This window comes from Asparagus officinalis, chromosome 8 (genome assembly GCF_001876935.1).
Source record: "Asparagus officinalis chromosome 8, Aspof.V1, whole genome shotgun sequence".
Classification (NCBI taxonomy): domain Eukaryota; kingdom Viridiplantae; phylum Streptophyta; class Magnoliopsida; order Asparagales; family Asparagaceae; genus Asparagus; species Asparagus officinalis.
In genome coordinates, this window is record NC_033801.1 from 88,367,603 (window position 1) to 88,379,633 (window position 12,031).

Sequence of the window (12,031 nt, forward strand, 5' to 3'; positions counted from 1 at the left end):
TGTTGCCTATTCCCTCGACATCTCAGTCTTCGAATTGATGAGAGGACGATTGTATCCCTCGACATTTCAGTCATAGAACTAATGAGAGGAAGAGTGTCTATCTCACCTTGTTGAGATCTTTCACTTCTATTCTTGTTTCCTTCCTTGTTGAGATCTTTCACTTCTATTCTTGTTTCCTTCGAGAAACGAGAATTCCACTTCTATTCTTGTTTCCTTCGAGAAACAAGAATATAGACTTATAAGCCTCTGTGCAATCTGAAGTCAGGGCTCTCATCCCAATACTCCAGACTCTCGACCCTACACCCCTTCAATGGCTCTCGACCCCACAAACATGATCGTTGATCCAGGGAAGGATTCTCATCTCATTATTCAGACAGAGGGCTACTCATTCAACATTGGCCTTCTCCTGGATGAAACCAATTATGACATATGGTCTCAAATTATGGAGATGCACATCGCCGAGAAACAGAAATTCTCCTTTATTAAGGGCTCTACTCCCATACCGAAAGAAGGAACACCGGAATTTGATCTACTCCCATACCGAAAGAAGGAACACCGGAATTTGATAAGTGGTCCTCTGATAACCAGCGAGTGAAACGCTGGCTCTTGATGTCTATGAAAATTTGATAAGTGGTCCTCTGATAACCAGCGAGTGAAACGCTGGCTCTTGATGTCTATGAAACCGGAAATTATGAAACGCTATATTCGTATTCCTACAACGCTCAAAATCTGAAAATCCTTGGCTATTGCGTTTTACGATAGCGCTGATGAATTATAGGTTTTCTCTTTGAACCAACGAGCCTTCACTGCCAAACAGGGTGGGCGACCACTATCTGAATTTTATGGGGAGATGACAGAGATATTCAGCGAGTTGGATCACCGTGATAAGGTGATTATGGAGAGCCCTAATGATGTTGAATCTTACAGGAAATCTATTCATGATAAGGTGATTATGGAGAGCCCTAATGATGTTGAATCTTACAGGAAATCTATTCAACGCTTGAGGGTACACATTTTTCTTGCCGGGTTGGATAATGTGTTGAATCTTACAGGAAATCTATTCAACGCTTGAGGGTACACATTTTTCTTGCCGGGTTGGATAATGATCTTGAACAAATCCGGGGTGAGATTCTACGAAAAGATCTCGTTCCTGAATTAGAAGAGGTCTATGCCCTGGTTCGATGAGAAGCTCTTTGACGATAGGCAATGACAACAGAGAAAGATACTACAACTATGATAGCCCGTACTCCCAATTGGCGAAACTCAGAGAAAACAACCGGATCTGGGAACCGGACAAATGCATCTCAATCAAATCCTCGGGGTTCATCTTCCAAATATTCTCCATGTTCTGTCTGTGGGAGGACAGGACACTCGAAAAAGTGATGCTATGAAATCATCGGTTATCCTAATTGGTGGAAGGATACTCGCAACCACCAGATAAATCAGACCACAGATGGAGGCAACAAACAGGCCTCAGGATTACTCACCACCACAAATACACCTGGTAAAGCTTTACATTCCGTCTCTGTTTTGAATAATACATGAGTGATTAATTCTGGTGCCACTGATCATATGACATCTAATTCGAAAATGATTACTACTATTACACCATCATCTCAGACTTTTGTTTCCACAACTAACGGTGCTCTGATTCCCGTTACGGGAAAAGGACCCGTTAATCTATCAAACACCATGAATCTTAATTCTATCCTAGTAGTACCATCTTTAGAGTATAACCTATCATCTATTTCTCAAATAACTAAGGCTTTACATTGTGTTGTTATCTTATGACCTTCTCATTGTATTTTTAAGGATATACAGACGTGGACAGTTGTACTACCTAGAACCGGAATTGAAAAACATAGCTCTGAACATTAGTACCCTTGGTAAGAAGATTACAGATGATCTTTGGCTATGGCATCGATGATTAGGTCACGCATCGTTTGGATACTTAAAGAAACTTTTTCCCCGTTTATGTAATAAAGTTGATTGTTCCGTTTTTCATTGATACTTAAAGAAACTTTTTCCCCGTTTATGTAATAAAGTTGATTGTTCCGTTTTTCATTGTGAGATTTGTGAACTGTCTAAAAGTCATCGAACTTTGATTGTTCCGTTTTTCATTGTGAGATTTGTGAACTGTCTAAAAGTCATCGAACTTCCTTTAAACCTTTAATGAATAAAAGTTCAGTTCCATTTATGATTATTCATTCTGATGTATGGGTCCCCCTCCCGTTTCATCTTTAAGTGGCATATGGTGGTTTGTTACATTTATTGATGATTGCACTCGAATTACATGGGTGTGTCCTATGAAGTCCAAGGGTGAAGTTAGTAGTTTGTTTCAAAAATTTTATAAACAGATCAGTACATAGTATAATGCTACCATTCGAGTACTTCGCAGTGATAATGGAGGAGAATATATGGGTACCGAGTTACAGACATATTTCAAACTTCACGGCATTGTTCATCAGACTACCTGCACATATACCCCTCAACAAAATGGGGTTGCCGAACGAAAAAATCGCCATTTGTTAGAAGTCATTCGGCCATCACTAATCGGGGCAAAGACACCTGCATCTTATTGATGATTGCACTCGAATTACATGGGTGTGTCCTATGAAGTCCAAGGGTGAAGTTAGTAGTTTGTTTCAAAAATTTTATAAACAGATCAGTACATAGTATAATGCTACCATTCGAGTACTTCGCAGTGATAATGGAGGAGAATATATGGGTACCAACTTACAGACATATTTCAAACTTCACGGCATTGTTCATCAGACTACCTGCACATATACCCCTCAACAAAATGGGGTTGCCGAACGAAAAAATCGCCATTTATTAGAAGTCATTCGGCCATCACTAATCGGGGCAAAGACACCTGCATCTTATTGGTGTGAAGCCCTCTCCTCGGTAGTTTATTTGGTGAATCGGATCCTCTCCACCACTCTTGACTTTTAGACACCCTTCGACGTCTTAGCTAAACTTGCTACAGCTCCTACCGTGCTAAATCTTCCTCCCCGGGTATTCGGATGTGTTACATTTGTTCACCTACCAAAGGAGCAACAGAACAAGCTCGAACCTCGCGCTCTCAAGTGTATTTTTGTCATGTATACCTCATCCCAAAAAGGTTACCGGTGTTATCATCTCCCCACACATAAAATGTTTGTCACTATGGATGTGACATTTCATGAAGATACTATGTACTTTGAACGGACTGAACTTCAGGGGGACCATTATAAGGAAGTTCAGTTACTTGGAAATACTAGCGAGGAAGAGATATGCTCAATAGAAGTTCTCCCAACGTTGACTTCAAGCCCAACACAGGCAACCAAGACAACCGAAGTAACGCCAGTTCCTGATAATGTAACAGCAACGACCCTGCTGAATGAAGTTGTGCAGCCCCCACATGACTCGAATAACCAATCGTCCACTTTAGATATCCCTGAAACTGAGTCCTCCCAGGTATCATCTTCTATTTTTAGAAAACAACTTCCCAATCGAGCAAATAGAGGTGTACCCAAATTCACATATGATCCAGACTTTACAAGTAAAGCCAAATATCCTATGAGTAATTATGTGTCTTATGATCAGTTAATGATCCAGACTTTACAAGTAAAGCCAAATATCCTATGAGTAATTATGTGTCTTATGATCAGTTAACTGCATCTAACAAATCACAAGTAAAGCCAAATATCCTATGAGTAATTATGTGTCTTATGATCAGTTAACTGCATCTAACAAATCCTTTGTGAATCAATTATCCTCTATATCTATTCCTAACAGTGTGCAGGAAGCTGTATGTAATCCAAAATGGAAATCAGCAATGGACGGGAAGATGAAGTCATTATTAAAAAATGACACATGGGAATTAACCGAGTTACCAGCAGGAAAGAAGAGGGTGGGATGCAAATGGGTGTACACTATGAAATTCAAAGCAGATGGAACAATTGAAAGATTCAAAACGAGATTAGTTGCAAAAGGCTACACACAGACACACGGGATTGATTATCTGGAGACATTCGCACTCGTGGCAAAGATTAATACCCTGCGGGTGTTACTCTCATTAGCTGTTAATTTGGACTGGCCTCTACAACAATTCGATGTAAAAAACGCTTTTCTACATGGAGAGTTAGAGGAGGAGGTGTATATGGAGTTCCACCTGGATATAAGATCCCGATTTAGCATACAAATAAAGTCTACAAGTTAAAAAAATCCTTGTATGGACTAAAGCAATCCCCCAGAGCCTGGTTTGGGAGATTCATGAGATCAATGCGAAAGTTCGGGTATAGTCAAAGTAATTCTAATCATACTTTGTTTTTGAAGAAGAGTCATGGGAAGATTACGGCACTTACCGTCTATGTCGATGACATGGTCCTCACATGAAACGACCCACATGAACAGCATGCATTGAAGAAGCACCTATCTTAGGAGTTCGAAATGAAAGACCTTGGGGACTTGAAGTATTTTCTGGGTATCGAGGTGTTTAGGTCATCAAAGGCATCTTCCTATCTCAGAGGAAATATACCCTAGATTTGCTAAATGAAATTGGGATGTCTACTTATCAACCATCAGAAACTCCAATGGAAGGAGTGAAGTTAGAAGTTAAAACAGACCAAGTGCCCGTTGATAAAGGGCGCTATCAGAGATTGGTGGGAAAATTGATGTATCTGGCACATACAAGACCTGATATATCATATGCATTGAGTACCGTCAGTCAGTTCATGCGTAATCCAGGGGAGAAGCATATGCAGGCAGTTATGAAGATCATCAGCTATCTTAAGGCAGCCCCTGGAAAAGGAATCTTGTTTCAAAGAAATGAGAACTTTCTAAAGGTTGAAGGATATACTGATGCTGATTGGGCAGGAAATATATGTGACCGAAGGTCTACATCAGGGTACTTCATATTTGTAGGGGGGAACTTGGTCACTTGGAGGAGTAAGAAGCAAAATGTGGTATCCCGATCAAGCGCAGAAGCAGAATATCGAGGAATGGAAATCGGTATCCAAGAGTTATTATGGTTGAAATTACTACTGACAGATCTAGGTTTCCCTCCAAAAGAACCTATGATGCTATACTGTGATAACAAAGCAGCATGCGATATTGCACATAATCCAGTTCAGCATGATAGGACAAAGCATGTAGAAGTAGACAGGTTCTTCATCAAAGAAAAGTTATAAGAGAAAGTCATTTCCGTCCCTCATGTATGTTCGGAAGATCAGCTGGCTGACATACTCACCAAGGCAGTAACGAGGAAGATATTTGTCAAGTTAATTAGCAAGTTGGGCATGTTTGACATATGTGTGCCAACTTGAGGGGAAGTATTAGAACATATGGCATTAGAATATATGGTATAGATATATAGTATAGATATATATGGGCTAAATACCCATATTGGTATTTTAATTCAACCCCATTTACCCACAATGTATTTTAATTAGGAAATTCAGCGATAAGACATTTTAATTGAATAAAATTACCATTTAGATCCTTTTTCTCGTCGGCGGCCACTTTTCCGGCGAGAACTCATCACGTGCGTTGCACGTGGGGCTTAATCTGTGTTTAAGATGATGATGTGGCTCTGTTTTATGACGTGGCAGGGAATTAACCCTCTAAAAACCAACTTCACGCCCAAGGCGCTCTCCACCTACCTCCGCGTCCAGCAGAACGTGATCGTTGCTCATTTGGGTCGCTTGGTCGAGATGTCCGGCCCCGACGAGCCCATCAAGCTCAGAAACGTCGAAACTTTCGAGACTGCTCAAGCTCAAAACCCCATCAGGCAGAGACCCAGAGAGATGATTCGACGAAACATTGAAACTTACAAGATTCCAGCAAGAGCCAATGCTGCTTGGTACCTGGCCGTACAACTTGTTACCAGCCAAATTGACATCGACCAAGCTCTCACATTGTGAGAAAAACCTAGTGGGTATCTCTTGAACATGCCCATTGGAGCTCAGATCAATGTGGGTGAGATTTGGGAGCTGGGTTAAGTCTGGAATCAAGAATCCAGTGAAGTTGTTGTCGGAAAGGGAGAGTTTTTGAAGGGATTGGAGGTTGAGGAGGCTGCGACTGAGCTTGCCGGAGAGGCCGAGGGAGGAGAGAGAGATTTCGACGACTCGGCGAGACTCAGGGTGGCATTTGATGTGGGCCCAGTTGCAGGGGTCGTCGGAGTCTTGGGTCCATGAGGAGAGAGCTGAGGTTGGGTCTAAAAGAGAGGACTTGAAGACAATGAGGCCGAGGAGGTCAGGGTTTAATGGGGGAGGGGGTTTAGAGAGAGAAAGGAGAGCCACATCAGCATCTTAAACACAGATTAAGCCCCCACGTGCAACGCACGTGATGAGTTCTCACCGGAAAAGTGGCCGCCGACGAGAAAAAGGACTTAAATGGTAATTTTATTCAATTAAAATGTCTTATCGCCGAATTTCCTAATTAAAATACCTTATTGGCAAATGGGGTTAAATTAAAATACCAATATGGGTATTTAGCCGATATATATGGTATAGTTATGATTCCTTGAATCATGGTATATTAGTATTACTTCCTTGTATAGCTCTCTCTTATGATTCCTTGAATCATGGTATATTAGTATTACTTCCTTGTATAGCTCTCTCCTCTCTCTATATAAGGACCATTGTATTCTTTCCTCTCCTCTCTCTATATAAGGACCATTGTATTCTTTCATTGGATTAAGAAAAATAACATATTCTTTTCCTAATATTCCTTCTCTATACTAATCAACACTTTTATCATTGTCTTCTCACTAAAGTGGAGAAAGTACGTTGTGTTTGCCTTATCCAGAGCTAAGATCCTTTTCTGGAAATGTTGACATAATTCCTGTACATGGAGTAAAATCTATGTTATTTACATAACTGAGAGTTTTCTATTACTTCTGCAGCCATGAAATTGTTGGTATTGTCACTGAAGTTGGCTCCAAAGTAAACAATTTCAAAGTTGGAGACAGGGTTGGAATCGGTTGCATGGTTGACTCCTGTAAGTCCTGTGAAAACTGCAACCAGAATCTCGAGAACTACTGTCCCAATGTCATATACACCTACAACTCCATCAACGAGGACGGTACGAAAACTTATGGAGGGTATTCCNTTCCCTGAAAACTTGCCGATGGACAAAAGTGCACCTCTGCTTTGTGCTGGTATTACTGTGTACAGTCCCATGAAGTATTTTGGGCTCAGTGAGCCTGGAAAGCACATTGGTGTTGTTGGGCTTGGTGGTCTTGGACATGTTGCAGTGAAATTTGGAAAGGCTTTTGGAATGAAGGTGACGGTGATCAGCTCGTCGCCCAGCAAGGAGAAAGAGGCAATTGAACGATTGGGTGCGGATGCATTCCTTGTTAGCAGTAATACTGAAGCACTGCAGGTATGAACAGTGTGAATACTTTTAATGTCCTCTCTTATTCGATACTATGAGTTTAATTTGATCAGGGGAATTATTTGTGCTTTGAGTTACTCAGACAACCAGTAAAATGTATCTGAAGAACTTCAATTATCATAAAAGAAATGATAATAATGGTGAAGGACAACATACAGCAATTTTGATTGACAAATAACAATTATAATACATTGATCTAAAGGTGTATGTGAATTTCTGGTTTCACGGAAAAACGACTTCTGGGTTTTGGGAGCTGAAACATAGGAGCTATAAGTTTCCACGAAAATCTTCTCTTTTCTTTTGCGTGAATTATGTAATATAAAATAACAAAAAATATTTCATATGAAGATTTTAAGATTCCGTCTCCAATTATTGAGGCTGGTTTACTGTTGGAGATATTAAGGTTTCGGAGGTTCAGGTTATGCGGTCAAATATATATATATATATATATATATATCATACTCCCTTTAAAAGTACGAGTTCGGGAAAATATTTTTATGGTCAATATTACTCTTAACTTTTTTAAATATTATATTATTATCCTAATATTTTTTAATTATCCTATCTTCTTTGAATAAGTAAATAAATGATTTATTATATTCATAATGAGACTTAACATGTTATTGGATAAAGAAAATATGTTTGATATAATTCAAATCCTTTACTTATTTCAGTTCGCAGAGAAATCTAAAAAACATATGTTAGCTAGCACCTAAAATATTTTAGACTTTGTAAAAAAAATCCTCCAAGTTTTTTAAATTGTAAAAACACCCCTACAAATTTAAAATTTTATTAAAACATCTTGAATATTACAAATTTTACTTATTTCAATTCAATGAGAAATCTGAAAAATATATGCTAGCTAGAACTAAAAGTTTTTTGACTTTGGAAAAAATATCTTGTAAGTTTTGAAAATTACAAAAACACCCCTAAAAATTCAAAATTTATAAAATAATACCTTAAAATTTTTAAACTTATAAACACACTAAAAACCTACAAATAACACAAACAACCCTCAAAATTTTTTGGAATTTACAATAAACACTGAACTTTTTACAAATTGCAAAATAAAACCCTCAGAATTATAAAATTTATAAAAATCCTAATAATTTCTAACCTAATAGTACATTAAAAATATAGGAATTACAAATATCCTCTACATAATTTATAAAAAACACCATCAAAGTTTCAAAAATTACAAACAAAACCTTAAAATTTAAAATGTACAAATAACACCCTGAGAATTTCAAACTCATTAGTAAATTAAAAACATAGGAATTATAAATAGTCTCTAAACAATTTACAATCTGTAGAAAATACCAATAAGTTTAAAAAAATTATGAAAAGCCCCTAAAATTCATAATTTTTAAAAAATGCCAGGAGAATTTCTAACCTATAGACACTAAAATGAATATATAAAATTACTAACAACCCCTAGAAAATTAAAATTTTACAAAAATATCACACTCACTTTAAAAGTATAGGTTTAGGAAAAACTTTTCATGATCAATATTACTCATAACATTTTTGAAAAGAATATAAATGATTGAAAATCTATTAAATTTGAAATTTACAAAAAAAAACACCCTTAAAGTTTAGCACATTGCAAATTACCCCTCCAAAGTTTAAAATTTTTCAATGATTTTTTTTATAATTCCTTGATTTCAATATAATGTCTAATAATATTGTGTATTTCTAAATTATAAAATTTTAGGGTGTTTTTTATAAATTTTAAATTTTTTAGGGTGTTTCTTTTGTAGTTTTCTAAATTTTCATTATGTTTTTAGTGTAATACATTGATACATCAATTAATGATGTTATTGAAGAGTAAGTCGTTTTTAAGATTATTAAGCCATAGTTAAGTGTACAACAACACATCACTGTTCCTAAGAAGTATAATTTATATATGCAAAAATTTTCAGACAATCTATATAGTGGTTAAAAAGATTTTGACTCTAATGTACTATTTTTTATGAATTATATTTAATGTGAATCTACCGTATAATTTTGACTGTAGTTATTATAATTATAATACGTTTGATTGATTGACTATATAGGTATATAGACCATAGATTACTTTACTTTCTCACATGAACTATATTTGGTGCTTAATAATTTAAATTATTTCTTTTAAATTTAATATAATTTCAATTCCTATTTTTGCTTGAGATTTATTCTATAGTTACGCGTATCAAATTAATAACTAAAATAATAATTATTTATGTATAAATTAGGATGATTGTAGTTGGTCACTCACTATGAAATTTTCATGAAGATATATACCTTACTTTGTATAGATATTTACACTGCCCATGTATATTTTTATAAATTAGTTGTTAATTTGACATATTAAATTATTATTATTTTTTTGTAGAAATTTCTTCTTTGACTTTTGGATTGTGTAATCACTACATCATCATTGTAGCGTAGAAATGACCTCGCCTTAAATGACTTCAAGCAAATGTTTGAGTTGAACTGAAATATATACTATTGCTATTATGTTTATATGTTTTTTAAGAAAATCATGTCAATACTTTTTAAACAGAAGAGAATATTCTAACCTTTGATATTATAAAAACTAAATATGGCCAATTGAGTGATTAGCAAAAGAGAACTTACATCAGAAAAGCGTGAATAATAAGATAAAGAAGAAAGGTAATGGCATTGCCAACAGTACTACAAATAGCAACGTACGATGTAAACTTAACATATTTTGTGGAGCCCAACTATTGGGTATAAGCATTGAGCAAGGGTCATATAATCTTATCAAATAAATTTGATTTAATACTAAATGGTAATATCGTTATAATAATATCGTTATTAGGGAAAATTCTTCATGAACCAATATGTTATTTACAACATATTAGCTATACACTCCAAATTATTGTGTCTTTTATAGAGTCAAAAAGTATGAACATGAGCCTCTAACATGTTATTCTCACAACAGCAAAATCCACTTAGCAGATGTGGATATTCAAGATGAGTTATATGTCCTATATATAATACAATTGCCCTAGGCAAGTGAGTTATAATAGTATTTATCATTCACATCGTTTAGGATAAGATTTAATAGGGACCTTGCATCAAAGAAAAAAGAAATTTTTATATTTAGAGCACATGGCAAAATATATCATAATCTCACTGTTCTAATTTTGTAAGAAAATAATTCTTCATACTTTTAATTTTACTTCTTTGATATCGAGAATGAGCAATAAAATTGAATGAGAATATTAGATAATGTAAATATGAGTGAAACCGTAACTAAAAGTTAGTGTGAATATGAGTCAAACTACAACTAAAAGTTTAATGGATATATTACAAGTAAATTCATATAAAAAATTTCTTTACTCTTGATTGAAGGAAACAATGACGATATTTCAATTGAGATAGAGATTATTGAGTTGATCAATCTACAAAAAACCTTTATTTTTTTATTTTTATTCTATTTTTATTAATTTAAATAATTATGATATTTAACATCTCATATATATATATATATATAAAAGAAAATTCTGAACTTTTATTGTGAGCTTCACTGAGCAGTCATAGAACGAGGGATAGAAATTTCCCTCCTCATGTTGAGAAAAAGGTGAATTAATATATCGTTTTTGCATATTTCTGTATATGAACTATGAAATTAACTGAAATTGGCAGTAAATATAGGACTGAAATTTAGCAGGGTAACTAATTTTCTGGACCTTGAAAACTACAATTTTAATTTTAAATTTATCTTTTAATTGCGTATGTCATTTTGTTAGGCTGCAGGGGGGACAATGGACGGTATCATAAACACTGTATCTGCTGTTCATTCTCTCACGCCACTCATCCTTCTATTGAAAGCCCATGGCAAAATGATCATGGTTGGTGTACCAGATAAACCATTGGAGCTCGCAGTCTTTCCTTTGATCCTGGGTTAGTAGAAATAAAATCTTTAGTACCCCACAACTCTTGCATTTATATGCATGTACTTTCGTTGATCTTATCGTGACTATTACCATTGTTTTACTAGCTGGGAGAGTTTTAGCTGGAAGTTGCATTGGAGGAATGAAGGATACACAGGAGATGATAGACTTCGCTGGGAAGCACAACATAACTGCAGAAACAGAGCTTATTTCAATGGATTATGTGAACAAAGCTATGGAGAGGCTTGCCAAGAACGATGTGAGATATCGTTTTGTGATTGATATTGCGAACTCGCTGACTGCTGCTTGAGGAGTTCTTGCGAAGAAGACCTGGTTTTTTTTCTTCTTTTACTCGCTTGAAATATTTTCATGTGGGTATTGCTTGATGTTTGATTCAGAGGCTCTGCTTACTCTTATGTGTGCTGTCTTTTATATGGGTCAAGGTTTTGATATCTGCAACACGAATTGATAGAATATGTTGAATGAAATAATTCTGGGGTTCTGATATCCCAATTCTCTTCTGATATCTTTATTTTTACGAGACGAAAAATCTTCCTCTTACATTTTATAATTTGCTATTGTTTTCGGAATGGCTATGTTTATGCGTACATATATTCAAAAGTTTCACGAACATCACAGACTGGTGGATGAATTATGGTACGGAAGATGATTGTCTAAGTAAACGTCATAGACTAGGCTACTAAGCATTTATGAAAAGTATTTATAGTTAATATATATATAGTTTGAAA

General features: G+C 35.7%; 1 pseudogene; it reads left to right on the forward strand.

The window, feature by feature from the left end:
- Nucleotides 1-11,808, forward strand: part of LOC109819825 — a 15,400-nt pseudogene extending 3,592 nt beyond the window's left edge.